The following is a 20,927-nucleotide window of genomic DNA, read 5'->3' on the forward strand; positions in this document are numbered from 1 at the left end:
TAAACTGGAGGCTGAACTTGCAAAAATCTTTAACAGCCTGCATAGACTTAGCCTTGTCTTCCATTTTCTTCAAGACTGACTCCACAGGTGAACCAAACAACACATCAGACTGTAAAGGAGCATCCAAAATCCTTGTCTTAACATGGTCAGATAAATTCTGATCCCTCAGCCAGGCGTGCAAGAACTGACCCAGTGGCAGCCACCCTAGACGAGGCCTGTACAGCATCAAAACCACATTGTAAAGAATGCTTACCCACCTGTTCAGAGACATGTACCAAATCTTGTAATTCTTTACACTCAATGCCTTCCGCCAGAGCATCTACCTTAGACTTCAATTGAGAAAGAAGATAGTTTTGATATTTCAACATGTGAAACTGGCAATTCAAAGCCCTCATAGCTAAGGTGGAAGAAGTATAGACTTTCTTACCCCATCTATCCAAAGCTCTGGCCTCTTTATCTGGAGGAACCGGATTTTTACAACAGAGGCCTTGACACCCTTAGGTCCCTGACTAACAGTTTCTGGGTCCGCCCTAGGACTCTTATAAAGATATTTATGAGCCTCAGGCACCCTGTAATACCTATCCGGTTTAACAGGAGCAGGAGGCAAAGAATCAGGATTAAGTGAAGCCTCTGCAAACACATCTTCCACAACATCCAGAACAGGTGGTATAGCCAAAGGCCTATGCTGGGGTAAAAGCAAAATTCCTAAGCCTTTTCCTGGAATCAGAGAAGTCCTGACATTCCCACTTAAAATGTTCCCTCATGGAATGAAGAGTCTCTGAAAAGAAAAATCCTCTGGAGGAGAAGCAGAAGGAGTCGAATCATCTGCATCAGAATCAGAATAAGGAGAGTACTCCTGCAAGTCTTCAGCTGAAGACTCTGAAACATCCGAAGCCTGCTCAAAACTCCCCAACTCTGGTTCCACCCTAGGCCTCTTATCAGGAGGGGGCAAAGAACCTCTAATCAAAGTAATTAAATCTTCTGCCATTTTAAGCATGTGCTTCTTGGGCACAGATCCTGTTGAACTAGGAGTGACCCCAACAGAAGCTAAACCTGGCCTGCCTCTGGGAGAAGCCTTGGAAACAGAAGGAGAGGGCCTAACCACCCTAGGAAGGGAGGGGAGTACAGTAACCTGAGAAGCCCCTTCAGCCTGACCTGCCTCCTGAGAGGCCACATCCTGCAATATCAAAGTCTCCCACTCTTCTTGCCTGGGTTTAGCTGCTTTGTATTTGCGCTAGCGCGGAGCATCCGACGGCATATTATAACTGCACAAGACCAACCTGGCACAATCTAACGCTTATTGAACCTAGCACAAAAACAACGCCGTGCTCAGGCCCCAAACAAGGAATACACAAAGTATGATAATCCCTATGCGGTATCTGCTTCCCACAAGAAATACAGTTATTCACTTTTTCTGACATCCAGTAAACCACTGAGGCAAGAAAAACTAAAATATTCCCAACGGGTACTTAGCCAACTTTGACTCGGTCTGAAACTAATTTCAGACGGCACTTGCAACGCTGCTTCTGCATCGGACCATGAGACTGAGGATATGACGCCGGTCATGCGCATTTGTACCCTGACGCCCTGATGTCAGTCTTCGCCAGCCTAATACTTTGATATTCGGGCCGACTGAGGACAGCGGACTACCCAAGTGTAAGGACTGCAGCAATGTGAGATGAAGAACATCTGACTATGCTTAAAATGACCCATAAGGGCAACCAGCCTAGTACTTACTTACAAATCTATTATACCAACTCAGGTATATGATGAATGACTGGGACAGACTACTTGATTATACCTTTTGAGATTCAAGACTGAAATATAACGACTGATGATTTAATAATTAATCTAGTTTTGATACAGAAATTTAATCTTGGAATGTTTACTACATTGGTGCAATCATTACTAGAGCCTAGGTCATTTCTCTGGTTGCTACACCTTCTGTATACTCACACATTTGTACTAAAGGAATCTTATTACTAAAGCTTAATATTCAATCTGGACTTCATTTCAAAGAGATCTTTGCTTTTTCTCATATCTCCTAACCTCTAAGTAAGTGCAGGAAATCTGAACAAAGCCAAAAATAAAGGTGGGACAAAGACCCCAGATTGGAGATATATCTTAAATATTGCTCTTATAAACTTAGAAAGTTGCTAGTATAATTATTTTATGCATTAGAATACATTTCCTGAAACATGAAGTCTGAAACTCAAACATATGTCATTATGCAGCATCTTCAGTCCTCAATGATTTACCAGAAAATCACAAACAGTATGAAGAACAGACCAAAAGTATGAGGCACAAGTCTGGAAAGTTGAGAGGTATGAATAGTCTATGTAGTAAAAGCAAGACTTTAAACTTTACCTGTTTGTAATATCTTGTGATCGCGTGATCTTTATAGATGCATACACCACTGTTAATGATTTCAATGGTGTACGTTATATGCATTTAAGTCCTAATCTTGAAGACTGTGTATGTATACCAGTTTTCTAGGCACGTCACCATGAGTCTTGAGTGTCTCACTGTCAAACCAGATTAATGAGATGACAAAGTGTGACCATTATCTAACAGTTACTAGCATCAGAAAGTGTATTGTGAGTAGAATTGTAATGCCAGCATGTAGGGATTAATAAAAATGTTCAAGAAAAAAGTAAACTTGAAGAGAAATCTAAGCAGAATACATGAAATAAGTTATTAGTAACCTAAATTTAAAGTCCATCACAGGTTGATGAATGGCATTTAATCATACAGAAACACATTCTCCACAGTGATTGTTTAAGGCGGGTATGGTAAGAACATCAAGCCATCATAAGTAAGTAATTTAAGTAGAATCAATAAATAAATAAATGAAAAAAAGTGGTGGCAAAAAAAAAAATAGAAAAGTAGTGGACTAATGCAAGAAAGAGGGAGCAAGCAGTTGACACAACACTCGGACAAAAGCAAATAATCACGTTACAAAAACTTTGCCGGTATCTAAACCCCACATTGTACTCACTGGAATCTGTAGCTATAATCTTCTCAGTAACAAGAAGTGAACAGATTCTCATGTAACAGTCAGTTTTTTGGATTTCCAGTAGAAGGTATGGTAGCAGAGTATAGCAAGTGTTTTTTTTTTTTTTTCTTTTCTTTTCTTCATATTTGTTCTACTTAAGGCCTCATACAATTTGCAAAAGTAAAGATTTACAAACAGGTCCTCTATTCAGTTATAAAATAATGGACACAAAATATTAGCTGCTCACACCAAAACTACAAGACAGTTGACTAAATCACATAAAATAATTGTCCAAACACAAAGTACGAGAATCCCTTTGGCTGTAAAACTGAAATGGATTGAAATATTCTGATAGCTATAAAAGAAAAAAGTGCTATAACATTTCTACCAAGAAACCAACAGAGAATATTTCATAGATAAGTAATTCAGAGACCACACATAAATTAATAATTCTGCTTTTCTTGCTCAGAAATCACATTTTCTAGTTGTTTTAAACACACTCATTTGTATTGTGAATCCAGCAGCATTTCTTTTGGATGCGAATGACAGAACAATTATCAGAGGATATAGAAGAAAATGTCATCAAATATTTGCTGCTAATTGCAATGACAACTGAATTACTGATCAAAATTTTGTTAGCATTTACAGTGAATGTGCTTATCTTATTCTAACAGCTAAAGCTGTGGTATAAAAGCTCTATTGTGAGTCAATTCCATGTCTGCCTGATGCATGACCTTATCAAAATTGAGATGGGTATAGACCAAGCATTATTCTTTAGTGAAATCAATTTATGAGATTTTAAGAAATATGCACTCCCATTAATTCAGCCACCCCCAAAAAAATAATGCTATCCGCACATATGCCAAAATGTGCATGGTATACTTGAATACATGAAGGCAATTTTAAATGTGTGATTAGCAGCATCAGCAGGACAGATGTCAACTCATTTTAATGGATATACAGCATTTTCCAGACATTTTAAAATAATTACTTAAATCCACTGACTGGATGAAACAAACAACTCTAGTTCCAAAGTCTCACTTTGAAACTTCTGGTCAAATCTACGGAAATGGATTAGTCAGTATTGTCCTAATATCTATAAGCAATTACAATAAACACTCATTCCCAATTAGTACCGGGATTTTGAATGCTACACCATTTTATACTGTTATACAGAGTGTAATGATCCCATATGAGAAAGCATTTTTTGTTGCGTTTAATGTATATTTCACAACTGAAAGAATTGAACAAATGCTTTAAAAAGAACTCAAATATCCATAAAATTCCAGGACTGCACATAGAACAAGCATAATTAGATAAAAGGCTACATTTCCCAGACACATTAAGTTAGCCCCATCATTTTTCTTCTGAGGTCTTCCGCAGTTTGTAAGAAGATGCCTTGAAAATGGGTAAACTGATTACATGTGTTACAGAAAAGGCATGTCTGCAAAAGAACTCGACTAAATTGACCATCTGGGTGCAGGAGAATAATATGCTGATAAATGCATCAAAAACTAAGTATATGAGGTTTAGGAAACATGAATTCAAAGGTGAATATCTAACAGACCACACAACGAATCTGTAGATTCATTTATGGACCTGGGTATATAGGGTAGAGCCTTGAGTTTTTCTAATCATATCAACCAATTGGTTCATAAGTATAGAACAGGTTACATAAAAAAAAACTTTATAAGGTGTTGGAAATCAGAAATGATGACTAGTAAGTCATCAAACTAGTTTTTTTTTTTTTTTTTTCTTACCAGGAAAGTCCGACTTGGAACTAAACCAATTTTCAGTGGAGGCCCGGGGAGAAATGCTCCAGATGCATGTCTTTGTAATGTAGGAGGAAACCGGTGCACCTGGAGGAAACCCACATGAATGCAGGGAGGACATGCAGACTCCACACAGAAGGCACCCCAGCCGAGAATCGAACCGGAGAACCTCTTGCTGTGAGGCGACAACGCTACCGCTGCACCACTGCGCCATCCATTTAGTGGTCCATAGTACTTATGAAGTCACTATGTTACTTACATTAGACCCAAACATGATTATGGAATAACAATATGGAAATCTTGCAAGAAAACAAGCATGAGTAAATTGGAAAGAATACAGCAAAAATATACCAAAGGCATCAATAGACATGCTGCGGTGGTGATGCTGCAGTAGCATTGTCGCCTCACAGTAAGACATTGTCCCGTTCGATTCTCAGCTAGAGCGTCTTCTGTGTGGAGGCATATGTGAATGGGGCATGCCTTCGTTGAAGGTTGTGCATCAGGGCTGGTAACCAGTACGTAAAAATCCACTACCAAACATTAGCGGACCGGAGTTCCGCTGTGGTGAACCCTAACCGGGAAAAGCCAAAAGACACAAACAAACAAACTAAAATACCTGAACTTGTACAGTTTCTCATATAGATATGTAAGAGACAAACTTATTCAGGTACATCAGTCAGAGACTATCACTGGGAATGTTTGGGGTCATCAAAAAGTAGTAGAGAATCATTAGACAACCTATGTAGAAGATTCGATAGGAATGAGAAGTGTAGTAATCTGGTTCTCCAAGAGAGCAGCTGATGCATGGAATAGTCTACTAAATTACATTAAAGCAAGCACTAGTTAAGATATTTTTAAGAACAGCCTGGACACTTATTATTCAAATAACTGTTTTGACATATTGGCAGGCTAGAAGGGCATTAATGCCCATGCCTGAAATATCTGTATGTATGCATGCATGCATGTACAGTTAAGACATCCTGATCCAAATAGACCATCGTTGAAAGTATGAAGAGCAAATTCGTTGGGACTGATACTGACAAGTCTGAATGAACACATGCAGTAGAAAACAATGGATTTGCTAATAAAATCTGAATTAGAATGCGTTTTGAAACCTCCAGTACAGCAATGCCTTTTCAAAATCTGCTTTTTAGATTAATTGACCTTTCAGCACTGCGGAATACTCAGAATGATCAGTTACTATGAAACATTTTAAAGCTTTGTAGAATACAAGAGTATTGCTAAATGACGTATCACCAGTAAAGAAGTACATCCTAGCTGTTTGCACCTTTGCTGCAAATAATGTAATTAGTATGCGAACCCTCAATTTTATGGGCAACATAGACAGTAAAATATCACACAGGGGGAGCAGGTGGTTATGCAAGGTCATGGTACAGGGATTGGTGCTTTGGCCTTTCTTCACTGTAGCTCATAATCCTCTATGCAGTCAAGAGATTTAATGAGTCATACATGAAAAATAGATGGTTACTACAGTTATCGAGATATTCATCTATAAGTTTAAACATGGGTGCATTCAATTATAATTAATGAACCAAATGGTGACTATAAGACAGAATTAAGTGCATTTAAATTATTTAAAATATGTATTACAATTTTTCATTATTCTGAAGTGCAAAAATATTTGATTTAATATTTGCATCATAATATTAAAATTATTTAAAAGTTAGGACTACATATCTTGAGAAGATCCAAGCAACTGCATCTCCAAGCAAAATTATTAGATCTGATGTCAGTTTTCATTCTATCAACTGATGGGTTCAGATCAGTGGCCTCAGATGTGACATGGCTGCTGAAAAAGGTAGTATCAATTTTGAACTCTCAAGCTTCTCCCTTACCCAGAATGCACCAACCCCTGTTACCTTAGATACCATTTGCTGCTTCCAGCAAAAAGACTTTGTCCATCATTCTCTCGAGCTTAGGCTAATAAGTAGCTTTAAAACTTAATTTTTTATCTGTAATAACGTACACAATCTCTGTTTTTTCCTTTTTATCATTATTTCTAGTTACTATTGTTGGTAACTTCTCTCTACTATATTTTCTTGTAGTCTTCAGTACCATTGTTGTTACTTTCTTTCCTTTATTGCACTAAAAACAACAATTATTTTGTTTAAAGTTGTAATTTTCAAACTGATTTTCCATTGTTCTTTATCTTTTGGTTTTATGATAGCTGACAAGAAAAAGAGCCCAGAGGGGTTCCAAAAATGAGGAAAATGCACTGATAAAATTCCTATGTCTGACTTGCACACTGTGTGTTTTTTGCTTAGGTTCTCTCCATCTCCAGGAGAATTTTGTGATCTGCCAAGCGTTTAACTCTAGAGCATTGGTAGATCATAGAAATAAGCTAAAGGGACTTTTGCCTTCATCCTTTGATGAAGCTATATCTGGACCATCCAAGGAAAAAATAAAAATTACATCTCTTAACTTCTCCGAGCACCTCTTCGGCATCTATGAAGAACGAACAAAAATTATTGGATCCAGCCCCTTCTTCGCATTTGTCTAAATCAAAATACAAGTCCTTGGATCCAAAGTCTCTGAAGAGTAGAGATTAATTAGATCTGAGGACCTCAGATCAGATATCTAATATATCAACTCTGCCTAGAACAAGGTACTCCCCTTCACTGGACCTGTTTCCATCAAGAGCGCCTTCTCCCTTTTTGGAAAGACCAAAAGCTCCATTGGCTCTATCCACACTGCCATCTACAAGTCTCACTGAAGAAGCTGTAAAGAAGTTAGTGAGAAAGATCCTCTCAGCACAGATCCAACCTGCCATTTTCTTGGTTCCTACCCAATTGGGTCAGGAAGCCCATGCATCCACAACTCTTCCACTATCAATTCCTCCTTTGACTCCTATCCATGTTTCAGAGCCCTCGAATCAGAGTCATTCACAGCTACTTCTGATCGGAGGATCCCTATATCCTTGGATCTGAGACTTGCTCTGAGCTCTTTGATCTAGTCAGATACAGAGAGCTCTCACAGCAGGTTGATGGTTAGCTTGGTTCTGACTTTGGCCTTGGGGCAGCTGTCCTTGAGCAGGACGAGACTAGGGATAAGATGCTTGGCTTCTCAGATCCAGGTCCTTCTCACTCTCCAGAATGTTCTGCCTTTAGTGTTTTGGAGAGAGCTCTGTTTGCACCTCAGACACAAGTGTTTCTTCCTCCCTTGGATCCTGTGTTGACTTCTGTTCCACTGTTCTGCACTTTGAGTCTCAAAAAGGACAAGTGATACCAAAACCCCAGGCTTCCTTCCTCTTCTTATACCTCCATGGAGTATCCCGATAAAGAGGTCCATAAGAAGGGGACATCAAGAGGAAGCATATAGATTCCCCTGAATTTGTCACAGAGGATACAGATTTTGATATGGGAGGGGAGGTCTCCATGGTCAACTCCTGAAGATGTCTCATTTGGAGGCATCCTTGAGATCCTGAAACAGAGAGGTGGCTGAAAGTCCAGTAACCCTTGGTCAGAGGAATCAGTGCTACTGAAGGCTTTTGGTACTAGCCCATTTACTTCCTGGATAACTCTGCCTGCCAATGAGCTCCTGAATGATCTTGCAGCAGAGATGAAAGGAAACTGACACCATTAAGCCCATTCCCAGGAAGCCAGACGAGATTATGACTCCCCAGAGGGCAAACAGTTTTGGTCGAAAGGTCCCGCTGTTGATGCCATAGTCATGGAGGCAGCCACCAGAAAGGAAATTGCTGACAAGAAGCATCTCTGTTCATCCCCCTGACAAGAAGTTGTGAGCAACGGACAGATTTGTGAAACGTATGTATGCTTCAGCAAACTTTGCCTTATGGTCTCTGAACTATTTGGCACATTTTACCAGACTACAGAAGGATCTGATTAAGGAACCTTTGGGTACCCTTAAAGGAACAGTGTCTGAAGAGGTGAAAGATTCCTTCACTTCTCAGCTGGAGACCCTACAACCGATATCCAACTCATCCATGAGACTTGTTTCTAATGTGGCAGAAGGAACCTCAAGGGCTGTGTGTTTAGGAGACGCTACTGGATGTGCTTGTGTGATTATAAGTCTATGTTCATCAATGCTCCTTTTGATGGCACTTCTCTTTTTGGTCACAAAGTGAAAAATATGTTGTCCAAGTGTGAGAAGAAATTCTTCTAAAGGCATACATCCCCCCCCCCATGATTATTTTTGAGGAATCACTAAGGTTGTGTTCAAGAAATCACAAGGATGTTTCCAGGACATGTGGAGGATTTTCCCCCAGAGGTAAAGGGGGAAGTTCAAATAGTAGACACTGCCCTCATGGTAGAGGAGGCCCATAACATTAAGAGTCCAGAGAATTTTTCTTTGGCAAACCCTTCCAGTGTTCCTGAAAGGAGGCCCGATTGTCTCCCTATGGAGGCAATCTGGGGTTGTTTGTCCCTGTACTAGAGAGCCTGGCTAGAAATAAGATACTTGGGTGGAGAGGTTCATATCCAGAGGATATATAATTTCATTTTCCTTTCTTCCTCTCAGTTCCAGGAAAACCCCCAATGTTCCAACCAGTCAGAGGGAACAAGCAGCTTTTCAAATACAAAAGCTGCTAAACAAGAGAGTCATCCAAGAGATCCCTTAGACCAATATCTGGAACTTGCTCAAGATTCTTTTTAGTGCCAAAGAAAACAGGAGACTGGAGGTCAATTCTGGATCTCAGCAATCTGAACAGCTTTGTTCAGAAGACAAAGTTCCAGAAGGTTATGGTTCAGTCCATTCTTCTGTTTTTGGAAAAGGATGACTGAATGTGCTCAATAAATCTCCAAGATGCATACTATCATATAAAAATGAACAGACAATTCAGGAAATTCTTATGCTTCTGGGTGGGAGCCAGTCATTACCAGTTCAGAGCACTGCCCTTTGGTCTCATTACAGCCCCCAGTGTGTTCACCAAATGCATGGCAGTGGTAGAAGCTTACTTCAGACTGCACGGATTCCGGGTGTTTCCTTACTTAGACTACTGGCTCATCTCCACCCTGACCAGGCATCAACTCATCACAGCAAGAGAAGTAGTAATCTACACTTGTGCATGGTTAAGCATAACCATTAATTTAGAAAAATCACATCTTCAACCAACAAACTATAGAGTTCATAGGAGCACTACTTGAAACAAGAAAAACAGTAGCCTGCTGCCTTCTCTCCAGAGTTTGAACTTCATCACAAGTCAACAAGATACTTTGCAGTACCACAGACCCAGTTTGCCTACTCTTACAGGCCACTAGGTTTGATGGCAGCAGCAATAACCCATGTCCCTCTTGCCAGATTCCACATAAGGATTCTTCAATGGATGCTGGCATCTCAATGTTCGATACTTCAGCTACCGTTATCCACTCAAATATGAATCACCAACTTGTGCAAGACCTGATGTGGTAGGCACAGTCAGAACTGTTACAGGGCCATTTATTTGTCCGTTCTTAACCCAAGGCCATAGTGACCATGGATGTTTCTCAGCTGTGGTGATGGAGCATTACTTGGGAAAGACTGAAAAGCCACATTTGCATATAAGCATTCTGGAGTTCAGAGCAATGCTTTCAGTGTTGCAAGCCTTTTATGATACTCTCCCGTTGGGAATGATTGCAATACAAACAGACAATATGGCAATGGTTTGATACATCAACAAAGGAGGAGGAACCAAATCAAACCTGCTATGTCGAGAAGCACTAATGGTGTTGCAATGGTCAATTTCTTCCAACTGCTTTTTCTTAGCACTGCACATTCCAGGGAAATCCAACATGCTAACAGACAAACTGAGCAGGTGCATTCCATTACCTCACAAATGGTCCCTCAACCAGAAAGTAGAGGAAATTATTTTCCACGAGTGGGGTCAGCCTTGCTGTGATCTGTTTGCATCCCCCTAAACAATAAGTGCAGCAGCTGCTTTGCCCTCATCCCCCCAACAAGGGGAGTTGCCGAGGGATGCTCTTCTCCACGAATGACACCCCCCCCCGATTACTGTATTCATATCCCCCTGTCCCTCTGATATCAAAATCCATTCAAAGAGCTGTCAGGTTGAAGAGCAAGGTCATTCTACTTGCACCCTTTTGGCCTCATCAAATTTGGCTCCCCTTCCTTTGACCTCATTTGATCCATCAACCCTGGACATACCTCTCAACATCTTAGTGCAAGAAATGTGGACAAAGTCTGACAGAATATGGGGACAAAGGCCCAAAAACAGGGACAGATTTTAAATATTGCTCTTATTAACTTAGAAAGTTGCTAGAGTAACAGTGTTTGTTTTAACTTACATTTTCTGAAGGATATGAAGCCAGAAACTCAAAATGTTCATATTATTTGGTGACTTCTATCCTCAGATCACCCCAGTGATTTGCCAGAAAACCATAACTTTTATGAGTAGACGACCAAAAATATGAGGCAAAAATCTGGACAGTTCAGAGGTATGATCCTAGATTGCTGTCTCACCCAACAGACATGACTTAATTAGACCTTCCAAATCTCAAGTTGACTGCTAGGTCTCTCCATTTAAAGTAATAGCCAGAGACGCTATGGTCTCTTCCCCTGTCCAACATATTCTATCATCTTTACTCAAACCATCCTACAAGGAAAGTTTATGCTACCAAATGGAAAAGATTTGTATACTGGGCACTTCTGCTCCAATTTACACTATCCTAGAATTCCTGTCATTGCTTTTTAATCAAGGAGCAAGTTCTTCCACAGTAAATGTCCGGTTAGCAGCGATTTCCAATTTCCATGTTCATCTTGATGACTCTTCCCTTGCATCCCATAAGCTCTGTAAGGCCTTTCTATGAGGAACACTTGTGTTGGGACCCCCCTCCCCATTAAAGATCCTGCTCCACAGCGGGACTTAACATTAGTACTGCAAGCCTCGGTCCTTCCTTGCATCAAACCTGCACATACTTGCAATCTAAAATTTCTGTCTTGGAAGACTTTGTTTCTTGTGGCCATTTCCTCTGTCAGACAGAGCTCAGAAATGCAGGCCTTGTCAGTAAAACCTCCATGCCCAATTTTTCCTAAGGATAGAGTTACATTGTGAAAAAATGCATCCTTTTGCACAAAGTAATATCAGATTCCAACATTAACCAATCAATCTAGCAGGTGTCTTCCCAAATTATACAAATAAATGTGAATATTTGTTGCATTCGCTGGATGTACATAGGCAATTGCATTTCTATTTACACAGGGCAAACAAATTCAGATCAGTTATTTGTTTCCTTTGTTTAAAGGAAATTGGGCAAGCCTGTGTCTTGAGTGTCCCTAGCAAAATGGCTTACTAATTGCATTTCCTTTATTTACGATAAGTTGAACTTGCCCTTAACTAAGCAGCTGTGTGCTCATTCAACAAGATTGATGGCAGCTTCTTCAGCTTTTCAATCAAGAGCCTCCATGGATGATATTTGTGCAGTAACAACTTGGGTTTCACCTCATACCATCTCTCATTAAAAAATGGCCGTTTCTAGAACTAGGGCATCATTTGGCTCAATGGTGATTAGGAACATCCTTCCTTGAGGCTGTGATGATAGGAGGTATTGCCAGCCATGATAATAGTAGTAAGGCAGTGGATGTGTGACTTGTGCCAGCACAGCTAGCTGGAATTTTGTAAATAATTATATGTCATTTGTATATCAAAAGGATTTGTACAGATGCTTGTCCCGAAAATGTATTTGTGAGGTTTGCTTGTGTTCAAATGCATCAACAGTGCACCTTGCTGGAATGAAAAGTAATGTACATGGATTACTGCAATTGAATTAAATTTATATGTTTTAATACAGGATACTGGGACAGCACAGGTTATCCAGTTAGCTACTTTAAGAAAAATACGGGAAATGTAAATGAGCTGTTAAACCATTAAAACGGTACCCCACAGTGCTGAATGGGACTGGAGACAGTGGGTCTGGAAGAAGCTTTTGTTCATTAGCTCAGTAAAAACAGGAGAAGCCCCAGTCACTGCCATAAACATTTATATGTTTATTGTAGCAGTCTATGTTAAATTACTGTCTCAGCTTCAATGGGGGAAGCTGAGAGAACCTAGAGTCCAGTGACCAGAAGAGGTAATTCTGCAAGCCATCTTGGATATTATATCTTACAAGGAGTTATCTTTGATTATTCTATTAAGTATTCTATTTCTGTGCACCTGACTAGAAAGACTGCTCATGTATTTCATTGTGCTGTGCTCGATCAAGTAAATTATTAGGGAACAGAAATTCTCCTAGACTCATCAGGGATATAGTGAAGCTTAGTTTAAAGATTATTTTTCTTTATTTGTATGACTCTGTCCATCAATGTCATTTTCAATATTTCCTGTGATCTGAACACTGTAGTTTACCGTAAATATATATATTTAGTGTTTTCTTGCTCTTTTATCATTAAATATATTTAAACATTTCATTGTGGCTGGTCCTTTTTAAAAAAAATATTTAAGCTTTGAGAGTAGTTGAACATATTTATTTGGTGATATCCCTGGAGCCCGAAGGTCTGCTCTTCAAAGTTTCCCTAAGATCTAGTCAGTCTCTCAAGTATCAGCACTCTAACTTGGCTCTGTACCCAGAAATAGCTCAGAGCTACTTGTAAGCACTATATCATCCTTAGACTGCTGTAGCACTCAACCTTCCTTGCCTAATAAGCAGGAAAACAGTTGCAGTACTTAAATTAAATAAGCTCTTATCAAGGCATGTCCAAGGGTCAGCTCCTGGTGTTTTCTCCTGTCCACCTGGTGGATCTGGGCATCTTGGGGCAATGCAGCAATTGCCTCATGTACACAGACAACCCTCTCCTCCTACCACCCAATACTACAACCTGCTAGAGATGCACTTATATAGCCAAGCTGGAAGCCAAGCCCTCTCCAACCAAGACTGAACTAGTCAGTCAAGAGGAGAAGTTCAACACCCACACAACACCACACTCAACACATAGCCCCTCAAAACCTTTACCACCAATACCCACACATAGCAATGCCAAACATGCACCTACATACAGGGAGGTTCTCAATCTAAATCTAAACAGGAAACAAAGACCCCCCCAAAGCAGATACACAAACTACCACCACCCACCAACACAAGCAAAGCAACACATAGCCCAAAACACCATTGTGTCACCCAGCAACAGCCCATACGGCAAATCAAAGTGCCCAACACACTAGTCACAGGTGACTTTACAGTCAGTCCCACTGGCATCCCACTCACCAGGCTGAATAAAGACAAGATTACAGTCAGCTGCTTGTCAGGTACCAGGATTCGCCACATAACGCATGCACTCAGGTCACTCCACAACAGGTATGATTATGACTCTGTCATCCATGTTGGTGTGAACGACCTGGGATGCACCTCCCTGGACTACATGAAATGAGACATGTAGGAGCTCTTGGGATCTGGTAGCCCAGTCAGGCAAGACCCTAGCCCTGAGTATCATCCTGCCCTCACCCAGAATGATATCACAGTACAAGGACAAAATGATTGACTTCAACAATTGGCTAAGTTTCTGGTGTCATTTTAAGGGGATCCAGTATCCGTCTGCCTGGGATTACATGATCAACAGGCCACGATGCTATGCCAGAGATGACCTGCACTTGTCTCCTCTGGGATTCAGGTTAATGGCCAAGGCCCTTGCCAGCACTATTGTGCCTTTTTTAGGAAACATTCAAATGACAAAACTACCACCATAACAAGATCATGCAAGCTAAACCTGAGGATAATGCTACTCAGTGCTAGAAGTCTCAACCACAAAATGTGCCAACTCAAAGCACTCCTTAAAATGGAGAATATCGATATTTGTGCAATGACAGAAACCTGGTTCAAGGCTCCAGAGAGCACCCAGACTATACCAGGATACAACTCATACCACACCTTTCGGCCACCCAATCAGGACCGGAATACTAAAGGTGGAGGCGTGTCCATATTCATTAAGACTATCCACACCTCCATGCTTGCTGCCCAGCATAATGCATCGGAAATTCTCCAAGTGCAACTAACACTAGGCAAGACTGCAATCCAAATTGTAGCTTGCTACAGATCTCCCACTTTTCCCCAAGACTGCCACTCCACTTTTCTCAACATACTAGAAACTATTCAGGTAAAACCAAACACCATAATACTAGGTGACTTCAACTACCCCGCCATTGAAAACTACTCAAGTACCAAAACATTTGCTCAACGTTTTTTGGAATTCATAAATGCCAATGCCTTGGACCAGCTAATCCATACCCCCACCAGAGGCACAAATGTCCTGGACCTGATCATTACCATCATGGGAGACGGATGCTCCACTCCACAGGTCAGCTCCTCATTGGTCAGATCTGAGCATAAGCTAATCACCTTAGACATCCACATCCTGCCTCCACCCCCCACCAACGTAACCACCTTAAAAAAATTTCCAAGGCTAACTTCAAGCTTCTCAAGACTGAAGTGGCAAACTTCACAACACCCATGCGCACGGAATGTGAACGCGAGTATGCAGAATCTTTCACTAATGCATTGCATGAACACATACACTTGTGCATGGACCGTGCCATCCCAAATAGAACCAAGATGCTATCTTCCAAAAAAAGGAAGCCAATCTGGTGATCCCCGGCCATAAACAAACTATGTAACAGACGAAAAAACTCCTGCAAAAAAAAAAAAAAAAAAGAGTAAAAACCCAGGATTGGAAGAATTCCCTGGTCAGCATCAGTAAGAAGCTGAGATACGTCATAAAATCCTCCAAAGCTATTTATGAGAACAAAATTGCCACAGATTCTAAAGACAACCACAAGGCATTCTACAGTTATGTCAAGAACCTCAATGGCAACACTCAGATTTGCTCTGAGTTGCAGTACAATGGCACCAAATATACTGATCCAACTGATATTGACAACATTCTGGTAGATAGGTTCAGTGCCAGTTTCACCCCTCTCTCACCTCCCAAAGGGCCCATCTCAATACCGGAATAATGCCATGTCCCGGTAATCATGGCTGCAGAGGTAAAAACTTCACCAGGCCAAAGGCAAGAATGCAGCATCCATGGGACCAGACAGCATCCCGGGCTGTGTCCTACATGAACTACAAAATGAACTGGCACCCCACCTATGTACCATTTCAATGTTAGCCTCACCTCAGGCTTTATGCCCACTGAATGGAGCACAGCTATGGTTATCCCACTCCATAAAGTGGGGGGGGGGGGTTCACCATGGACCCTGGTAACTACTGCCCCATCAATCTGATGAGTCTGGTCTGTAAGGCCATGGAACTGGAACTCATAAACAGGGAAATTGGAAACCTCCAGTCTCTGGACCCCACACAGTTTAGGTTAGTGAAAGGTAGATCATGTCTCCTAAATCTGACTGACTTCTTTGAAACAGTCATCAGAGCCGTGGATGACGGTAAGGTGGTTCACACAGCCTATCTGGACCTCGCCAAGGCCTTCAACACCATCCCCCACTCTGGAATCTTAGACAGACTCAGTAAACTGGGCATTAATTCCTATGTTACTAGATGGGTTGAAAACTGGCTCACTGACAGAACCTACATAGTCAATGTAGCCGACTCCAAATCCAGTGCTAGACCTGTGACAAGTGGTGTACCACATGGCTCAGTCCTAGGTCCACTCTTATTTGGCATCTACTTCTCTGAAGTTCAAGCCAACACTGAAGGCCTTTGGCTAGCAAAGTTGCCAGACGACTGCAAGCTGGGAACCATTATCGAATCTCCAAAGAATGTGGACATTCTACAAAAGGGCCTCACTGATATAAATTCCTGGTGTCAGAGTCATGGCCTCAAGCTCAATGCCAAAAAATGTATAGTCATCCCTTTTGGAAAAAAACAAGTGCCCTTGAACTTCCACATAGGTGGTAGACCACTTAATACCGAAAGTGTGATAAGAGATCTTGGGACACAGGTGGACAGTGGTCTCTCCTTTGATAAACATATCGCCACAGTCAGAAAATCTTTCTACATGGCCCACCTAATTACAAAAGGCTTCTCATCTCGAAAAAAGGAGGTCATTGTTCCCCTCTAGTCATCCCTCATTAGACCTATTATAGAATACAATGCCCTGCTTAGTATATACCTAACGAATCATTTGCAACAGCTGGAAAGGCCACAGAAATACATCACAAAGAGGATCACTGGCCTAAAACATCCACCCTATGCAGACCACCTCAAAAAACTCCAGCTTTACTCTGTTTCATATCGCCTACTCAGAGGTGATCTCTGCCTAACATACAAGGCCATGTCAAACCCACAAATGCTGGACCTGCTCCACTTAAAGAAATCCTAATCCATCCGAGCCACATGCTTCAGGGACCTAAACCTTGTCACCACAATAAACAACACTTGCTGGAGGGCTAGGTTCCTGTCCCAGAGACTTCCCATACTCTGGAACAGTCTGCCCATTCAGGTCAAGCAGAGCACCTCTTTGGCCCTCTAAGAAAAATCTTGACGATTGGATGGGAAATAGGAAATTCGCCCCGGGTATCACTTTGGTAGCTCTGCTTGACATGGGTGCAGGAAAATACATTTCTGTAAGTGCCGATAGACAGGGAATCCATATGTTTAGGCTTGTACAGGGCCTAGGGCCAATAGCCTAGTACCTACATATGAACCTATGATAACTCTGGCCACTCCCAAAAGCCTGTTTGGTCAACATTACCATTTGTATTAATATTAACTTCACTCAGCATAATTGGATACCCTTTTAAGAACCTTATAGTAAAACTGACTGGTGGCAGTGAATCTACCTTGTAGTCTGAGCAAAGTTGGTAGAGCAGGCAAATCTGTGCTAGCCTTTCCCAGGTGTGTGTGTGTGTGTGTGTGTGTGTGTGTGTGTGTGTCTGCATGTGTCAGCTACTTGGGGCAGGGAAATGAAGCACTGGTTTCACAGCTCCAGTGGGGAGCCTTATTGGGGACCTGGGGAGAGACAGAGACACCCAAAACCCGGGCTGAGTGTGTGCCCTTTGTGCTAAGGAAAATTGTGCTTGATGCAGAGAGGTCTGCATCTGGAAATACTGAATGCATCTATTTGTATTCCAACTGCAATTCTCTCTCCAATGCCAGTGGTGAGGATTCAGGCTCCTTGATTACTGGCCCAAAGTTGGGACATCACAGATGCCACCCTGGAATTCCAGTAGTTGGGGACTCTGTCCCATCAAGTGAGGACAGAATGACAACTGACATCAGATAAAGAAGTTATGTACTTGCCATAACATCCCGTCTGTATTGTCCATTTTCATTCTTTGCCCTCGTGACCAAACCACACCAACCATGGGTGAATCCAGCATTACCCACACCCAGGCATGGGTTATTGCTATAGTAAAGGCCATAAAGATAAACAAATACTGATAGCATCACTCAAAAGACAGACAAAAATAATTAAAAACAAAAATCCTTGTGCAAAATAGTGGCCATTTATAAAACAAAAATGTATTTGATCAAGAATGTCATTTTTGAATAGTAAAAGTGATAAAGGTGTGCCAATAGATTGCAATGTTTAGCACAATAATAACCATGTCTTGGCAATATACTTTTTCCTTGAAGGAGACTTGACTAAGAAACCACTATTCAGATCCTAAGCAGTGATAACCATTTCATTTACACTCTGGCAGCATTTTTTGCATCAAAATATAATGATGTTATTCCCCACCACAGGTTTCTAAAAATCATCTGTAAGATTTAAAATTAAAACAAATATGACAGAATATTCTGCTGATGTAACCTGCGATTTGTATTCTTCTTTATATCTGTTACATTTTTAGTTATGGGCTATCAAAGTGATCTCTTCAACATAAAAAAGCAGAACATTCACAAAAAGTTACATACTCACTTAGAATGAACATTATCATAGCTATTACAATTATTTCTAAAACATAACAGAGCATGTAAATGTTTAAGTGCAATTAATAGAAACACAGGTGTTTCAGCTATAGCGATTCTCCCCTGTCTCAAGTATTTAATTTCAAGCAATCAATATAGGCTAAAGATGTGAAAAATATCTCCTCTAAGTGCCTAGCTTAACTGGATTTTAATGCTCATAGTAAGATCCAGGTCTATGAGCTGGTAACTACTAGAGCGAGTCCCAAAACAGAGACTTAATGGCCAAAAAATGGACTTGCGTATATCAAATCTGTGCTTGCCATTTCCCAGAAGGTTTCCCTTTCTTTGGGGTATGGCAGTCTCAGAGTTTATTTTTATGTAAGTTCAGTGGGAGTGGGAGCCTGCCCCCATATTAGGGATCTAGGGGTACTTTCTCCCTGCAAAAAAGAAGCTTAAAGGACAAGATATATGTTTGTGATTTGCCATTCTGGACTTTAAAAGTTTTTCTTTGAGGGGGGGGGCTGCCGGCACTCTGCATTACAACTGCTAAAATTGCAATAGGGAGCTTATGTGCATCATAAGCAGATTAAATGGAAGTCCTTCATAAATGATACCATGGGATTTATCTGAAAACTATAAATGTTTGGATCCTCAGTAAAAAAAGAACGTTATCTAATTTTTAAAACTGCAAAATGACTTGGCAGACACACATCAGAACATTACTTCCCACTTGGAAGGCAATTTAACTGCTATATAACACACATACCTTATTGTATGAATGGACACACACTTTTCTAGCTCTTTACAGACACACTGTGCTAACCAGAGTGAATACTGTTCTTAGAAGTTATTGCAATATATGCCACTGAATAAGACTACATTGCTTGTACCCTTTTGTGGGTAGTCAGCGTCCAGTCGAGCCCGAATACCATACCACTATTGGGCGTGGTCCGAAGTCCAGTCGGCCCGGCAGCTCGTCAGGGTACTAATCTTGCATGACCCGGCTGGCGTCAGTCAGTCTTTTCTTGCCCCCAAATGCCTCAGACCCTAAAAGCCCAAGGCCCCAGAACCTGCAAAAATATGTACACCAAAAATAGGAATATATACAAAAATATAAGCATGTAAAATCACCCTGACACTAAACACAGGGGAAGGAGGGACCACACATTGGACCTACAGCAATGGGGAAGGAGAAGGAGGGATGGACTGGTGAGTACAAAACTGTACCCATGTTCTTCGTTCCCCATTGCTGCAGTCTAATACTGTTCTTCCCAAAAGCAGGTAAGGGAGGCTGGCATTAGATAAAGAAGCAGGGAGCAAGGGGCATGCCTTGGGGACAGCTGTGTGAAACCAGCCAAAGACTTAGGACAAAGATAGGAAGGGTGATAATGCTAGACTTGAGTAGATACTGAACTCCAAATAGCTATCCAAAATATCCTTAGTTGCCACTTGCTTACATTAACTGTTCCTTGGCAAGTAGCCCTGGTGGAATGCCCTAAGTGGCGCTGGCCCTAGTGGAATGAGATGGAATAACAAAAATCAAAATGCAAGCCAATCCACCTAGAAATAGTTGTTTTGACAATAGCTTGCCCACCAACCAGACTCAAAAGCAAAAGAAACAAACAACTGCTGAGACTCAAAGAAATCCTTGGTCCTGCTTAAATAATAACGCGGTGCTGTAATGTACATCTAAAGTGTGCAAAAATTTTTTTCCCTTGCTTTATTTTTTAGTCCTGCATAAAAAGTAGAGCATGATAATGGTTTTTTTTTTAAGCCACACTAGAAACCACCTTAGGCATAAAGGAAGGATTAGTGCGTAATGATACCCTATCCTTATAAAAAATCAAAAAGGCTCTACTGCCATAAGGGGGCTCACTCACCAACCCTTCCTGCAAGTAATAGCCAACAGAACAGAGTTCTTCCACACAAAGTATTTCAATTCAGCAATAGCCACTTCAGCTCTAAAGGTTAGGTAAGTTTTTCCAACAATTGATTGAGATCCGGGACACAGAGCTGAGCTCGTGAGGGCGTCTTATGTTCTAACTTGCCCCTCTAAGAAACTGCTTGAACAAAGGATCAACAAAACAATGGTGGGTCAATATCATAGTGAGCTGAAATCAGCATGGAGAAGGACTTAATGGAAGAAGGACAAACCTTTGTCCAATAACTCAGTAGATATTGAAAGGAAACCACACTCAAATTAAACAGAAAATCTCCAAATTCTTTGCTCTACTCAGAAATAAAAATCTCTTCCATTTTTCTCAGGTCTTTCCTTGTACTAGGTCTTCTAGCTTCCATAATCACATTTAAAACTTGTTTGAGAAGTTGAGACCTGCTGTGTCTCAACACAGAATATGCCAGGCTGTTAGATAACATTGAGCAGAGAGC

This window comes from Protopterus annectens, chromosome 15.part0 (assembly GCF_019279795.1).
Source record: "Protopterus annectens isolate FY-2018-M chromosome 15.part0, PAN1.0, whole genome shotgun sequence".
Taxonomy (NCBI): domain Eukaryota; kingdom Metazoa; phylum Chordata; order Ceratodontiformes; family Protopteridae; genus Protopterus; species Protopterus annectens.